This window comes from Emydura macquarii, unplaced genomic scaffold (genome assembly GCF_026122565.2).
Source record: "Emydura macquarii macquarii isolate MOO-44397 ecotype Brisbane River unplaced genomic scaffold, CSIRO-AGI_Emac_v2 contig_1790, whole genome shotgun sequence".
Classification (NCBI taxonomy): domain Eukaryota; kingdom Metazoa; phylum Chordata; order Testudines; family Chelidae; genus Emydura; species Emydura macquarii.
In genome coordinates, this window is record NW_027131927.1 from 7,131,895 (window position 1) to 7,149,936 (window position 18,042).

An 18,042-nucleotide genomic window follows, 5' to 3' on the forward strand; every position below is an offset into this window, starting at 1 on the left:
AATCCTTTCTTTCTGAGGGTGTGCAGGCTGTATGCTCCACGTAGGTGCATGGATAGTGCATTGTCATACTCATGGACCCACTATTCATGACCCTGCGTGTTCCCTGAAGCACATTATCATGATCATAAAACAGCAGAAATGGAAATGAGCTGCAATCTCAGTGAGTGTGGGATTGTTCCCTGCTGTATACTTGAGCAGTGTTCTGGAATAGGGTCACACAGAGAATGTTTATTAAAGAGTATAAAATTATCCTGCCATTTCAAATCCATTTCAAATAACAAAGTAAACACATTTGCTCATCGGCGGTTCTGTCTGCACCTTCTAGGTCAGTGTTTCTCAATGACCGGTCCGTGGATCAACGCCAGTCCCTGAGATCTACCTGACACAGTTTAGGAAGGCAGCAAGCCAGACCCTGGTATCAAAAAAGGTTGAGAAACACTGTTCTAGGTAATTGTAAAGCTTAAGTTATTAAATTACAGCCCCTTGGCACCTTTGACCATTTAAGATATCACAATGACTGCCATAGAAACTAATGTTTGATGCTTCTGTAAATACAAATACTGTGCTGCCATATTTATGGGCATTACATGGGCATAGGGAGATCTCTCTTTAATGGTCAACGAGCAGGGAAATTTGATCTGGTTAAAACAGTGGATTGGGAATCAAGACACATGGGATCCACAGTATATTCCTGGCTTTGCTGAAATTCCCACTGACTCAGCAGTAAGTTATAAGCTCTCTGAGCCTCAGTTTCCCCATATAGAACATGGAGGGTGATAATACTTACATAATGCAGATGTTGCAAGGATTAATATTTTAAAGTGCTTTGGTGAATTTGGCTGAAAGTTGCTATAAAAGTGCAAAATATTTTTTTCTTGAAAATATGAATTAAAATGAAAATAATCAGAGACAGAGAGCAGGCCTGATTCATTCACTGTTAATAACCAACAGAGACAAGACAAAACTATAACCCTCCTTCCCCTACAAACTCTAATCCTAAACTGAACGGGGTATATATTTTGATTCAGATTATTTTTAATTTGTATTGGAATAGCACTGGGAGGCTCCAATCAGGGATCCGAGCTCCAACATGCTAACCACTATACGAACATATATCAAAATGAGAGACCCTGCCCTGAAGAATTTACAATCTAAGCATGGAGAAATTATTTTAGGAGATTCTCAAAAATGCCCACCGTTCAGCATGGCAGAGGTCTCCTGGAATTAGGTGATTTCACAAGATTTCTTTCCTTTTTAGTCTGATATATATATGTGTATATATATGCTGAAAGCAGCTTCAGCCTATAGGCCTTCAAATCTGAATCTTAGCCATGTTCCAACATCCAACTCCAAACTGAATCAGTATATGAATGCCAACCCTTCAGCCCATCTCTATCCCTAAATAAATACACAAACATTCCCACACTGCTCTCTATCTGTGCAGAGTATGAATGGTATCAATGCCTTGATATCTATCCTAGATCACTGAATATGCCCTTCAAATAGCATGTGACAGCTAAATGCTACCCAGCTAACTCCAAGTGTTTTCTACCAAATGAGAAATAAGTGAATGAACATGTTAAAATGTAGCATTGGTGCAGTTAGTTAATAGAGGTAAAGCCCTGCCCTTTCCATTCCTTTTTCTCTTCACTTGCTGTCTCTCACTCTTTGCGCAGTGAGGCAGCCCTCAGTCACTTATGGCTGTCATGATGAGGCAGACACTTATAGTGTTTGACTTTATTACAGCAAAGCCAAATCAGATGCACAGCCACTGCTTCCTCAGATGTCTATATTTCATTTAAACTGGGATAAAGCAAAGAAACTGGAATATTGTCTCATCATGCATTCTAAATCAGGCCTGGTAGAAAATAATGGGGAGTTAATCAGATCACTGAAACTCTAATTCACTTGGTATTGATCGGGCAGATTTCTAATGGGACGGCAGACCAATTTCAAATTACAGTAAGCTGGTTTATCCTGGAATACCAATGACCAGCCTCAAACAAGGACCTGGGGCAGATCATGAGCTCTGCCCTCATTATGGCACAGCCTCAACAGAATGCATGAATGTTTAATATGATGCAGCATTTAGCTAATTAATAGGAGATTGATGAAAGGTACAGTTTTGAAAGCAGCAATCTCACTTGAATCAACGTGGGAAGAGAGCCCCATTGGGGATTAGGTATAGAGGGCCTTAAAAAAAAATACAGTGAAAGCTAATGGAGGGTAATGCAATTAAACTGGGCTTTTAATTATATTAATCAGAGGCTTCATCACTGGAATCTGATGTATGCAGCATTTAACTCTTTCACAGTCCAAATGTTTTTTTAAAGACGTTTGTTAGTCCTTAGTGTTCTTATCATCAAGCAGCAAAATGTGTGTATAGAAATGTCTGTTTGTGACGGTGAGAGTGGGGAGCAGAATTTACACACCTTGATTCCAGGTGTTCATTGCTAGATCAGAACCACTCCTGGAAATAAACTGTCTTGTACTGTGTCTCTCTGCCTTTGGCAGGGACTGTCTGTAACACTGGCTATCACAAAGGGGCCCTGGCTTCTAGGTATACACAGTGATAGCTATTTCCAGTCTCCCTCGCAATAAGTATTATTCACCTACACAAAACTGTGGCACCAGCTGACCATTCTTTCTATTACAGCTGCAGGCTGCTTCAGCATGTTCATTATAAACCTGTATTTTCCAGGGGACAAGGATTTGTGAGGATTACAGCGTGTCAAACAGTAAAAAGCATAGGTCCCAAGGCTACACTGTGCTCCATACAGAGGGACTGTTATTCCTGCTCAGAGCCCCACTGAAATCATGGGTGTCTGGTCACAATACTGGACCAAGGACCCTACTTTGCAAATACATTGCAATTAAATGCAGACTTCTGTTTGCAGTGATTAGTGGGGTCAAATAATTCATTATAGGTAGAATTCATCCCAGTGAAGGAGAGGCCCTGATCACCACTTAAGTCCTACAAAGCCATATTTTGAGGCTTATGGCTTGTCTATACTAGAAAGTTGTACTTCTTTAATTATATCCATATAGTCAAAGTGGTGCAACCCCTCTAATGTGGATGCAGTTACAGCAGTATAAAGATGATTTGTATCAGTATAGCTATTCCCAAACAGGAGTGGAATTTCTAAATTCATATATGTCACGTTTATACAGTATACCTGCATTCACACAGGTAGTTGTGCTGGTATACCTATATTGGTAATAAATCATACCCCTTGCCAAAATAGTTGCACTAGTACACACTAGTTTCAAGTGTAAGCCAGGCCTTAATGAAGAATGAACATAAAGTTCATTATGAATTATTCTGATTTGATTAGCAAATTATTCCTGATTTCTGCAACTATATTCAGTTATAATTAGTTGTTACAATAAATGTTTGTCAGATTATGGGCCAGTCACAAACAGTTCACCTAGAAATTCAATATTCATGTGGCGTGATCAGTTACTTGAGTCACATGGTCCTATATCTATTCTCAAATTGAATCACCAAAGAGTGATTTTCAGCCAAAGAAACACAAATGCCAAAGATTGAACTAACAATTTTTCAGCCTAATAACCATTCATACTAAAATTCATGAAACTGTTGGAAATCCAAAACATTTTCTGTTGTGCAACAGCTCTCAAATAGTATCAAATTCATCCATGTGCAGAGAGGCAGCACAAGTCCTATGGTACCACGTAAGTGAATAACATTGCTTCAAACTCCTAATCCACAGATGAGAATGTCCTTCTCTCCCTCACCCACCAAATCAAGCAGCACTGACAAGGGAGCACAGTAAATCCAGGGTTGTGAAATGAGTTGTGTCAGCCCTCTAGACAGTTTGTACTTCAACATGAGGCTGTGGAAACCCTAGAGACAATGTGTGTTCCTCGTCCCTTTCAAAACTGATTGTAATTTGGTGATCTGCTCTGTGTGCAGGGAAATGGATGTCACAGACAGGGAGGGATCTGCAGAAGAGTTGTGGAAGCAAAGGGTATGATAGCTGGTGTGGCTGGAGTTAAGGTTGCAATTTAATTTCCAGTTAAATCCTCTATTTTACTTGCTCATAACTTTCTGTTTGTCTCCTTTTGGGCTCAAACTTTCCACATTTGGTCTAAAGAAAAGATTACTTGTTTTAGCAAAACAGAGGGAACTCTGTACAGCCATACTACAGGACAAAACCTCATCTCCACCTGAAGGGGGCTATGAAGAAACTGCTTACTGCAAGATTTCTTGCACCTTCCTGTGAAACAGCTGGTACAGTCCACTGTCAGAGACAGGATGCTGGACTTCATGGCCCACTCATATGATCTGACATAGCAACTCCTGTGTTTGAGTTACCTAAGCGTTTCCTAGCAGTTGTGTTTTTGTGTGGCTGGTTTTTTGGTGGTTTTTTTAAAGTTCACGATATGCTTTGGAATGATCTGCTGACACACAGTAAGAGATTGGGCTTTTTTTCCTGACCTAGTCACTTGTCATGGGTCGGGTTAAAGAACAGTTACATGACAAGGTTCAATATCCACTGACTCAAGAGCCGACTCTCACAGGGCAGAGTGCTCCAGCAGCCTTTACTCCTTGCATAGGGGCAACATAATTACAATCCCTGCTGCTGTCCTGAACACCGGGATTAATCTTAACTAGCACCCGAGAGAGGGGGCAAGAGAGTCCCAGGTCATTCCCCGCCTCCATACTGACCAGTGTCATGGACCGTGGAACAGCACTCTCCTGAACAGTGATGTAGTGAGCACGTACCCCTAGCAAGTTGAGGGGTTCCAAGAGGCACCGTGTCTCCCTAAGACACATTCCTTCCCCCTGTACTGCTGTTTGGCTGACACAACTCCACAACAGGCCCGACCTGGGGCAATAACTAATGGCGGGAATCTGGTCCTTAATGTTGCATCAAGGAAGGATTTGTTTTGAATTCAATTGCACATGGCTTAGTCCTGCAAAAAAGTAAATGATATCAGACAGGGAGATTGCTGCAACAGCACAAGAGCAAAGGGCACAGGTAATGTTGTGTTACAGTAGGTTTTCTATGAAGCACAGACAGAAGAGACTTCACAGCTGTTTGTCTATCCAGAGAACAGCTCTGATTGTTTCTGGCAGTTTGGCAGATGCCAGGTACCCTAGTGAAACAATGTTAATGGGGCCGTTGTCTCCACAATAATACACCATAAATGGGTTAATTATGTGAATCAGTCAGATGACAAACCATTAGGAAACAGTGGTTTGCATTTAATATAATGCATTGGAAGATCTCATATGACATCACCATCAATGTATGTGGTTGTTAGACAAATCCTCCATCTTCAGTGCACATTCCAAAACAAACCCTTTTAAAGACAGATTTACAGATGCAGGTATACTGCACTTTAAAACAACTTTAATAAAATTGAAGCCAGGGGGCATTAACTCTATAAACCAGGAATTCAGAAATATGTAGTACAGTGTCCAAAACCAGTCTTAACTCTGGCCCGTATCATTGCCCACCTTCCACTTATGGGATGGAATCCTTCAAAACTAAAGGCTTGAATCACACCAGTTTTGTTGCATGATGACATAAACTGGCACTCACCCTTCCTGCCTACATCAGGTACAGGAAGGTGGTTCTCCAATATTATGGACTGCAAGTGTCTCAGGAAGATTACGGGCACATCCATCTATTGTTGGGAACCACACTGGAAAGGCTCCCCAAATTAGTCAGCATTTGATGGTGCACAGCCCATTGCTGGGGTCAGCTACCTACTGCTGGGGTGATCATGCACAGATTGAGTGGACAAAAGATCAGGGCATGCATTGGATGCATTTTTCCCTCTCAGATATGTCACATGGCTGACACGAGGGTAGGTGAAACGAGGCAGTTGAAAAGTTGCCTGAAATGAGGCAGGGAGAAGACACTGTCAAGATAGATTCCATGGAGCAGTAAAAGCTGCCAGGCTGGGCTTAAATGCATGCAGTTCCATAGGGAAAAAGGCAGAAATAGTATCTCTGTCTAGGTCTACAGTGTAGTTTGGAGCAGATATACCACAGGATCAGAAGCCCACAGACGAAGAAGGGATAAAGCAGATTGGGCTTTCCAGTACAATGGCAGACGGGAAAGGATATTGTATTTGGATTGTTTCATATTTGTCAGATAATTTATTTGACCACCTTCACAATATTTTTAAAATAAATTATTCAACATTTCCCCTCTCTCCACAATTTATTTGCTGAACTTGGCAAATATTTTATGACTGTACCTGCATACACATGCATTTTGTGACCGTTTTTGAATAAAATATTAGGGATTTTCAAAAGCTCTCCCACTTGGCCTAACTGTGCTCCTGTGGAAGCCACGACTTCAGAGGAAGGAGAGTTAGGTTGGTGCTGGGGGCTTTTGAAAATCCCACCATTTGCGAATAATAATGGTCATTATTCTCCCAGCTCTACTCTGGGCCACTCGGAAAAGGACAATATGAGTGACGATGTCATTTCTTGCCTATATCGGGGTGCTGGGCTAGAGGAGTCATTGGCCCACATTCAGTGGGGTACTTTGTCATCATTCAGAGTGTGCGGCCGTGTCTACACTATGAGCTCAGGGTATGATTCCCAGCTTGCATTGACATACTCATGTGAACTCTCATCAAGTTGGAGCACTAAAAATAGCAGTGTAGCCATGTAAGCACAGGTGGTGGCGAGCAGTGGCATGGGCTAGCCATGCTGAGTACAAACCCATCTGAATCCCATGGGTATGTGTTCAGGGCAGCTAATCTACGCCGCCGCTCTCTGCTGCCTATGCTAACTGGTTTACACTACTGTTTTTAGCATGCTAGCTTGACGAGAGCTAGCATGAGTATGTCTGCATGAGCTGGGAATCAGACCAAGTGTAGATGTACTCTGAGTATATATGAGGTAAAGTGGAATAGGGATATGGAGGCAGATTTAAGGTAGGAGTGGGGGAAAGGCTGATGCTGGATAGAACAGGAAGGCAGATTAAAGATTCGTGTTGGAACCTTCAGTGTTCATGTCCTGAGTTTCTAGAGTATTTTTGGATTTTGAAAAAATTGTAATATTCTATTTATGTTGTTTTAAAGGAGAACATATTTTCTACTTATTATAATGGTGTTTTTAAAAAAAATCTGAGGATTTCCTTATATAATCTCTTTCAGTCTTTCAAATTTATCCATCAAAATATGAATAGGGCACTGGACTGGGAGTCAGGGATCTTGGTTCTCTTCCTGCCTCTTTGTTTTGCAATTCCGCAATCACACTGCAATCAGTGTGGGTGGATCCCTGCAGAGCCCCATGGCTTTCACTGAGACACTGTGCAGGTGTAAAAGTTTTCCTGTGTGGAGTCTCATTAAGAGTAATGAGTGCTCTGCATCAGTGCAGGGGTCCATGCTTGCATAGCTCAAACTGCAGGATTGGATCCGTTTGTCATAACTTCAACACAACCTATATTTCATCAGCGATGTGTGTGCATGACAAGATCCATTGCTCATGCTGGTGGAGTTTACATCTTCCAGGAAGCCACAAATGTGGTTCTCAGGGAGCATGAGCAGAACCATACTCAAAACCTCAGAGAGCAATTTGGATACAATCGTCTAAAAAGAGAGCTAACTGCTTCTCTTTCCAAGTGTTTATTTGAGCACTCTAGCAATGCAGCCACTAGGGAAGAGGGGGAGCTAATCCAAAATGACATCCATAGATAGGTCACGTGCAGGTCACACCATGCTAAACTTTTCAGGCCTGCTGCTCTTTTAAAGGGATGGCATTGGATCTGTTTTTCTGGGCTCAATTCACTCTCTGTCAGCTCAATACTGTTGTGGGTCACCACTGTCTGTAAATCTGCCTAACGCAAGAATACAATGACACAAGCCACCAGAAATTCGTGCTCTGCTGGAAAGGGGATTCAAAGATGGAAGGGGAGCCCCCAAGATGACCGGAGGTTGCTCAGGAGGGATTCCTCTCTCATGCTGACTCTAGCAGCAAGGCTCTTATGGGTACATTTTCTATAAAGAAAAGATATTTTGCCAAAATAAACACCCTTCCCCCTACAACAGCAGGAGACCTAGAAAAACTTTGACTGAAGACAGACTTTTACCTACAGCAAAGCTGACCTTCTTAGTCTATAACTAATGAGATAGAGGAAAGGCTGGGGAGAATGCCACTGCATTTTAGAGGGTTTCATGGCATCCTCCAACTTAACAGAGAATATTGATCACAGTGCTATGAGAAGACTTACTGGAAAAGAACTGTTAGAGATTGGGTGATTCTCACTCTTTCACAAAGCTATGTATGACCCAGAAATTGTTACTGATAATTGTTTTAGCAAAATAATGATGTTTTCAAAATGACACGACTGGAGAATACACAGAAGCTGAGCTGGGGCATGGTCAATGCTGAACAGAAAGACCAAGTTACTGCTGCCAGTCCTCTGCAGCTCGTATTCATGAGCAGTGAATACCAGGAACAAAGGGAATGAATATCTCAGTGTGCTGAGGGAGAGTGATGGGAAAAGGTTCTGCTTATTGCTAACTACTATGTGCAAGGAAGGGAAACATTTTATTTCTTCATAGTGTTTGCTCAGAAGGTACTGGGAATTGTGCATGAGTCACAGACATCTTCCTTTGCAAATTATCCACAAACAGGTCCTGAGGAAAGCTGCTTCACAATATTTTTTAAATGTAAACACAAAACAAAAGTCAAAATTTTCAAATTTTCACCAAGAAAAAAGTCAGGGTGAAATATTCTGTTTTTCAACCAAATCTAATCGTGAGTTTTAATTTGTTGGCTCCTTGTTATTCTTGAAGGACTTCTTGGGGAAAGTAATTTCTAGCCTGGGGGCTGCTCATGAACTGTTCTGTTGGAGTAGCCATAATTTGGGATTCACTGCATGTTTGATCCTCTATGTATCCCATGCTATCATTTTCATTCCCTGGCTGAGTGATCTGACATTTAAAAACAAGAGAAGTGACTGAAGACATCATCGGGGTTTTCATTCTCTCGGGGAGAGGACGGAGATCGTTGTAAGGACACAGTGTGAAAGTAGGAGATAATCGGGCCTAGGAATTCCCTGTCCTATACTGTACATGTGCACGCTGCATTATAATTGGCTGCATTTATGAAACCAAGAATTTACAAAGCTGGGTTCATTCCCGACCGAGGGAGAAATAAACGGCCTTGATTTTCTTCTCATTTATATTGGTGCCAAAGAAGAGTAATTCAACTGAAGTCAACGGAGTCACACTGGAGTCACACCAGCGTGAGAGGAGAATCAGAGCTAAAGCATTTATTGGATGTTTAGTTCACTTTCCTTTCAGTTTTGCCTTGTCTCACTGACTCAGGGTAATTGCAGTTGTGTACACTCACTCATTGCTATTGACAAAAGGTGCAGCCTTTTGCAGCTCTTTGCATAGGATTGCAGGAAATGCTCCCACCCTACTTCTCCACCCTGAGAAGGGCATCTCAGATCCAAAGAGGGTAAGGCAAGGGGAAGATGGGGTCATGACCCTGCCTCCCTTCTCCTAGCTACAGAATGGCAAAAACATGCAGGTGAGAGCAGCTTACACTCCTCCATAAAGGAGCATAGTAGCCAGCATGCATGCTGGGAGAGGAGGGAAGGATTTTCTCTCTCTATGTCAGGATGGCTCCTAGCTGTGGCATGGCAGCCTCACACCATCTCTGACACTGGACTGTACATAAACATTATAATCTATGGAGGTGGGTGAACATTACTGACCAAAACTTTTTTTTCCACTCAAAAATGCACATTCAGGTCAGTGGAAACATTTCACAAATTCAGGTCAGTTTCAGCAAATTGTTTCAATTGAAAAAAAAAAATTTTTTTTAGAAGTATCAAAACAGTTTATTTCCAAAATGATTTGATTTTTCAGGCAAGATGCACAATACAAAATGTTTCAGTTGACCCATTTTTTTTTTTTTAATTAGAGAACTGCTAGCAACCCACAAAATCGGTTATACACAGCTTTAATGATCTAGCACTAACTGACGGACATGATAGGCAAGTAAAGCTGTAATGTACATCGGGAAGAAGGACGAGGGTTAGACCATACAGATAAGCATGTCTGTTTTACTGCTTCAGATGCTGCAGGTGGGATAGTCTGTTTTTTAAAAACTGTTTGGTGCCTTTAAACATTGCTAACCATGTTGATTATACAGAATGGCGGAGAGATGGCTCAGTTGCTCTGTTTTATATACTTTAGCTTGGATGTTTTTTATTATACATTCTGAAATCAGAAATGAAGCTTTTAAAAAGAAGTAAATAGCTGAAAGTACCAATTTTTACGTAAGGGCAGCCCTACTGTGTCTCCTAGGAATCCCTTTATTGTGCACACAGCTTGCAGCCTCTCTTCATTCCTTCCATCTGTTTCATCCACCTGTTATGACTTGTCCGAAACAATTGGACCCTTTTTGCTGCCAAGGGCTGCCTTTGTTCTGTGTGTCTGTATGGTGCCTGGTGCAATGGGAGCTCTCATGCTTGCTTGAGGCCTCAAGGCGCTAGTATAATGGTGTTGCCAACTCTCACAATAATATCTCAGGTCGCACGATATCTGATGTTTTTCCTGAAGCCCCAGCTCCTGGAGTAATGTGATTAGGTAAAAATCTCGGCTTTCATTTATTTTTTTAAACAAGTAAGTTTTGACCATCATGGTTGTGGAGAAAAGCTTCATAATGTGACGTAAGTGCACTCTACGGGCTCAGAAACCTGAAGGCAAATTAAAAAAAAAAAAAAACCCAAAGTTCTTTTTGTTTTTTGTTTTTAAACTCCTGATTTTTTTGGGACCTGACTCATAATTTCTGAACATTTTAGGTTGGCGATACTGCTATCATACAAATAAAACTAAAGAGGTCCAACCCTGCTCTCACTGAAGTGAATGCTAACACTTCCCTTACTCCTTGGAATAAGGCCCCAATCTGACAAACTCGTGTGTGTAACTTTAAGCCTATGAGTATCCACATTGAAGTCAACGGGACTATTCACATGCTTAAAGCTAAGCATGTGAGCAAGCGTTTGCAGGACCAGAGACTATGCTTTCCGGATCATTTTAGTAAACAAACAGAAGAGATGCAGCTCTCTTTCACTTAAACCGAGTGCATTTTACATATGACTACAGAGTTCAGTGCGTTCAAGAACTCCCCCTTGTCTGTGTAAAATGCACAGGTACATCAATTGCCACTGTCTACCAGTACCTACATCCATGTACACATGCATCCAAGTATTGATTTCCAGAATTTCTCTAAGGAATGCCAAAAATAATAAACAAAAAATAAAGCAAAAGCCTCTTTCCATTATGTATTAAATATCCTTCCATGAAGTTAGAACAAATAGGATATGTATATAGAATGCAATAGAGACATAAATCTAGGATTGTAGTAATCGATTTCTGCCTTGTTCTTTTATTTCCAGTAAATAATGGTCTTCAGATCTTTCCTGGTGGCCCTACTGTAAAGTCTGTTAAGGGAACACTGGCAGAGTTTCATCATTGATATAGCCAACACAACCGCCACTCTAAAATCATTACACTCACTTATTTCCTGTAGCAGAGTGGTAACAACATTTAAGTAGGATCAAAGGAAATTTACAGAGGGTATCCCCTCCAGTAACCTCTATCCAATCATGTATATGATCAATAACGCATTTTGTATTGTTCAGCAGCAAGCAGAAGGTCTGATTTCTGAAGAAAATGATGCAGCTGTACATTTCCATTCAGCCTTTCTGAAGCCAGTAAACATTAGAAATTAGAAGCAGCAGACATGCCTGATTAATTAAGTTGTACACAAGAAGAGACATCTTTGAATATAATTGAAATTGAAGAAACTTACCTAAATAGATAATTGTTTTTAAACACAAGGTTATTCAAGTGTGCATTAGAAGTGCTACTACTATGCAAAACATGAGTGTTATTTTCTGTACTCAGTGTTTATTGTGGGAGGTGCATGATCGTATGAGGAGATATAAAGTCGTAAACCTGTAACTTGCAAATGAATGAATTAAATGAACTCAGCATGGGTTACCAGCCATTTATATTTTTCAAAACAACACGGTAACTGACACATCTGTAACAGTACCAAAAAAAATACAAATGCCTTATGAGTCAGCATCAGAGCAAGCAGAATCTCTAAGAGATTATTTATAACAAACAATAATTCCTTCAGATTAATAAATTCTAAGGCCAGAAAGAACCACTGTGATCATCTAGTCTGATCTCCAAGAAGTATATGGCCATTTATAAACATTGAATATGGAGTATTTATACAGATGGATAAACAAAAGCAAGGAAAAGCTGACTAACTTGCCTCAGGTCTGACTGTACAACCACTCAGTGGAAGAGCTGAAAATTAGAACCCAGTCATCTACTCAGAGCACTAGACATACACTCCATTAAACTCTGTCTATCAATAGTATTCTAGTGACCTATCATTCCTTAAATGGCAATGTAAATACTCAGGGCCTGACTCACCCGTACAACACACCAGCTTTATCCCCATATAATTCCATTGATGTCAATGGACTGACTCAGTTTGTGTTGTAACAAAATACAAATACTCAATCAAAATAAAAAAGTTTTAAAAAAAAGTGAACTCTAAATTTTACTAGGAAATAAAAAGCTTTGCAACTAAACAGTCCACCATTCTGCGAAGAAGGGATAGTATATGTAGGAAGGATTCCAGAGGTGAGTTTTGGAGTCACTATAAGCTCCCATTCAACCCAACTTTTAGAATTACCAGTGAAACCTAGGTATGTTTAAAACGCCACTTCAAAACAATAGAATGGAATGAAAGGAAGTTCTTTAAGATGAGTGAAATGCAGACAGCCATTCTGCCAACTGGGCCTTATACATTATTCACAGCCCACCAGCATTTTATTGAATCTATTTGTATGATTATGAATTAGTCGGTTTGTTCTGTAATTTCTCAGCATGTTGCTACTGTGCATTCCATGATGGAATTAATATTTTTCTTTTTTTAGCTAACCAAACAATGGTCTCGTGAAAGAAGATGACATCAGTGACAATTCAATTTGCTCCTCCAAGAATTTGCAAATGTGGGCACATCATAAGCAACTTTTACATTAAGGGAAAGTGAGTTCTATTAGATTAGTATTGTAGAGACAGAACCACTAAAAACAAAGAGTGCAATGTTAGCTAATCATTACTCTGACAATAATTGTCACAAACAGAATTTCTTTATAGATTTTGTATGGGTTTTTTTCTGAAACAAAAAGGCCTCAGGATGCTTAGCAATCTTGAGCTAAAAGGATTTAAAAATTTAATCTTAAAGAAATGTTCCTGAGTTCCAGGCTAAAACAGTTTATAAAGGTCATAAAAAATTAACTTATCTTGCTGACTGAAGCTTCTTTAATGCACTCTAAGTTACAAAGGAATCACAGCTGGAGCCTTTAGGCCAATGGTCTACTATATTTTTCTCTCATTAGTAGGGACAGCAAATATCTACTTTTGGATTTTAGCACTGCAATCATCTGATTCATTATTCTTCATGGTTGTATATAAGGAAGAGCATGGAGCCAGCTGGGTAGGAATATTTTGCACTTATTTCATTGAGTAGCTTTGTAGTTAGGTTTGGTGCAGGATCTACTGAGGGAGAAAATAGGGTTATTACCTGAAGCAGACCCACTGAGGCAAAAATCCCTATTGGATCCAGGCCATGTTCCTTATCTGCTACAAAAGTGAACTAGTATTTTCATTTCAAGGGTCTAAAGATGGCTTTAGAAAGTGAAAAGAACAAAACTGAGCTTGGGCCCACAACAAATCAGATCAGGCTTCAGTTCACATACAGACCCCGATCCAGCAAGCTGCTCCATGCAGGCAGGTCCTGGCACCTGCACAGATCCCTGTTGGGCTCTTCATGGGGGAGGTTGCAGAATCAGGGCCATAGTCTTCTTTTCCTGGGATTCCCACCTGCCAGGAAACTGTTATCAGATCTGGGTATTTTACACGAAGTTACTTTTCATATCAGAAAATTTGAAAGTGAGTCAGGCTTTTCAAGGATGTTATTAAAGGTGTTCTTTGAAGTAAATTGCATTCTTCTTAGTTGTATTAAGAACGTGATCCTTTGATACATTATGATATTACATTACTGGGTAGTGGATTAAAAAAACCTGCATTTTTGTGTCACCTTTTTAAGTTGCAATTTCTCTCCCACTTTGATTAGAATAGGTTCCCACCATCTTCATTATTTATTACAGATTCAATCAAGACAGGGGTCACCCTTCACATCCTCTCTTAATCACGATGATGACAATAGAAATTTGACATAGTGCTGATCTCGATCAACTGCAATACAGAGTCCTTGATGAAGCTTTAACTTCCAGAGAACTGAAAATTTTAATCTCTGTCTAGGATGGGTCAGATTCTGATCTCTGACATGAAGGGTCTCAGATCTCATCTTGTCAAGGTCCAAATGTGTGACTTTGGCCTTTAAAATGCATAAAAAAGACCCAGACTAGCGGACACAAGGCAAATTCAGAGGAGTCTGGAAAGGATGTGCATGATTCATTTCTGTAACATGTGCAAAGCTTTTCATAACCTCAATCTCAACTATCAGTATTTCTGATGTCTATAATTTTCCAGTCAGAAAGTGAGATAATATATCTTTGTGGGTCCGTTTTAAATTTTGATGACATATCGCATAATTAGATATTGATCAATGTAGGATGGCTCTATACACTACCCTACACTACACACTACCCTATATAGTTATATAAATAACGAAGTATGTTCAGATGTCTGAGATCAGAATTGTAAAAATATTAAATAACTATTACTTATTTATAAGGTACCCTATGCCCCAAAGAACTTTACGCACCTAGCACAGTGGGATTCAAAAACAGACTTTATTAAAAATACATTGTGGTTTTCTTTTTCAGAGTGCTTAACAAACACTGACTGACTAATCCTCAGGAGACCCTTACGAGGCAAACGTTACTACCTGGATTCTGTGGGGGATGGGGAAAATGAAACAGAGCGGTTAAGAGAATTACCCAGCACTAGAGAGGGAATCACAGTAGCAGGCTCAGAGTTGGCACCATGTGATCTTGAGAACACACAAACTCAGAGCTTCAGCTTGACAATCCATGAGGACCACGGTGCTCTTCATGATAGTTTTGCAGATGCTGTTTTAAGAAAAAGGGAACGTTCTCTGTCAATTTGCAGAATACATGGCTCTGAACTTGCAATCTAGAATTACATGATGGGATGGGATGGGATGGCTGCCATGTTTCTCTGGGTAATTAAGGACAAGATGCTGACTTATTGTGTGGACAGAATGGAAAACTCATGAAGATCTTTTCATTATCAGAGAAAGTAGATGCTGCTCATCTTAAATTATTTTTTCTTTCACTTTTGATGTTGGACTAATTCCCTGGGGGTGAAATCTTGGCCCCACTGATGTTCACAGAAGTTTTGCAGTTGACTTGGAGTTGAATGGAGCCAGGATTTCACCCAATGAAAATCAGTCCTGCTGTGAAAAGCCTGGCTTTGGAAAGCCAGCTCCCGAATGGTCAGAATGTTCCTGCTGTCTCTAAGAAATGTCATTATTATAGTGATCATCCTTGGAAATATACTGATTGCCACAGATAACACCTTTTGCTCCAATCCTGCACACTTATGCATCTGCTTAGCTTCATTCACATGAATAGTTATGTTGACTTCAATGGGACTATTCCTGTATGTGTGGAGTTAAGCACATGCATGTGTGTGCAGGATCAGGGCCATAGATAACTACATAACCTTACCTCAGTATCTGCAGCATTCAAGGTATTTCTTATAGTAAGCATAAGGAACAACACAGGAATCCTGAGATATTGAGGAAACCTGATTTATTTATCTAAGGTAAAAGTTACAAGTTTTTAAGGATGACTGAAGGAACTGCTCCTCCTGGGATGCGGGGAGGAAGAAATGGGGCCCAGCTGGAGCCACCCCTCCCCCATCATCCTTCCAGACCTAGAATAGTGCAGGAGATCCCTTCATTCTGGAGAAATTAGGACTCAGGTGGGGCTTCTCCTCCATCCCACCATGTGGCCTTGGAAAAACTGAAGAGTGCAGCTAGGCAGATTTGAGCCAGTAGGAGTAGCTGCAGAAGCAGCCAAAGCAGGGACATTTGGACATTCAAGGCAGGTCTACATCAGAAGCACTACAGCAGTGCAGCTGTGCCGCTGTAGTGCATCTGGTGTTGACGCTCTATGCCAACGGGAGAGCGCCCTCCTGTCGACATAACTACTCCACCTCCATGAGAGGTGGAAGCTATGTCGGCGGGAGAGCATATAGACCTGCCCTCAGAGAATTTACTACAGTGTTGACAGGCCTTTCTCTGCCCTGAGTTTATTTGCAGTTATTATCAGCCCTTCCTCTCCCCTCCCTCTCTGTCTCGTCATCTGAGACTCATTCCACACCTGCCCCTCTTAGCCTGTGCTCCTCCTCGCTCTTCCCTTTTCTTTCCAGTTCACTGATCTCCTCCTGTCTAACCCCCAAAGAACTGTGGAAAGGACATGACATTTGCTGCCATCACCTTGCTCACTGTACTTCTGTGTTCTACTCCTTCACTCACCCTGTGCCTCTCTTGTCTGTTTAAGGCTGGTCGATACTGGGAACTTATGTCAGCATAGCTACATTGCTCAGGGGTGTGAAAATCCACACCCCTGGGAGACATAGTTGTATCAACCTAAGCACCAGTGTAGATAATGCTAAGTCAATGGAAGAATTCTTCTGTCTACCTAGCTACCCCCTTTCATGGAGATGGATTATCTGCGCTGATGGGAAAACCCCTCCTGTCGGTGTAGGTAGGGTCTACACTGAAGCAGTAGAGCAGCACAGCTCCTCAGGGCAGGGACTGTCTACTACCCTGTGTTTGTACGGCACCTAACACAACAGGGCTCCACTCTTGATTGGTCCTTAGGTACTACTGTAATAAACAAGATTCACAATAAAAAATACCTATGAAGCCACCCAGATGAGGAGCTTTGCATTACTGTACAATGCTGAAAGGCAGATATCGAGATTTTTGTACAAGAACTGCAAATCTGGCTGGTTTCCAAGATTATACATCTTTCCTGGTATTAAGAGTAAAGATTTTTTATAACTAGGAGAAGTCTGATCTGGGCTTGGAACCAACCCTACTATATCCAGCATTCCGTGATAGCCCTCAATGAATTTGGCAGCAAATTCATAGCATGGTTTTAGATCTCTGTGGTAGTGACAAGTGTTCATGGACACTAATATCATTCATACATCACCTCTACATAAAATATTAATTTTAATATTGAATGAATTGAATTACTATTTTGAATTGAATTACTTTTACTATTTATATTACAGTTACACTTTAAGGCCCCAACGTAGCTACAGTCAGAAAGTCACTGCCCAAAGAGTTTACAATCTAAATAAGAGATAAAAGGTGACAGAAAGGAAGCATTCTACAGAGAGGGAATTGTGACAGAGAGGGATTACATGCATTGCCCAAAAGGGCACACTGGAAGTTTGTGGCAGAGCTGGGGATTGGAAACAGGTCTTCAAATTTCCAGTCTAGTATTTTAACTGTGTAATTCGTTTTATAACACTATGGTCATAAATTCAAAGTTCTCAGAGAGCTCACTGAAGACACAAGTAAGAGGAAAGGTCACGTGACAAAGTCACCATTCAACCCCATTTAGCCCTAGAAAAGACAGTATAGCATGCATCCCACACCACAAAGGCAGAAGCCACAAGACAATTCATTAAATTGTATCTATCACAATCATGTCATTTTCAATTCTATAATAAAACAAAATGACACAGTCATTAAAAGCTTCTAAATTGCTAAGAACTGACTGCATAGCTGTAGCAGAACAATATCTCTCTAATCAAAACCAAACACCATTGTAATGCAACTTTCCACTGATATGTTCTTTTACTGTTCTCCATATTTCACATGTATCCTGCCACAGGAGTTCTCAACCCTTTTCATAGCATGAGCTCTATATTCATACAGCAATTGTCCTACATCTCTGCCTGCTCCCAATTGCACAGAACACTTCCCAGCCGATT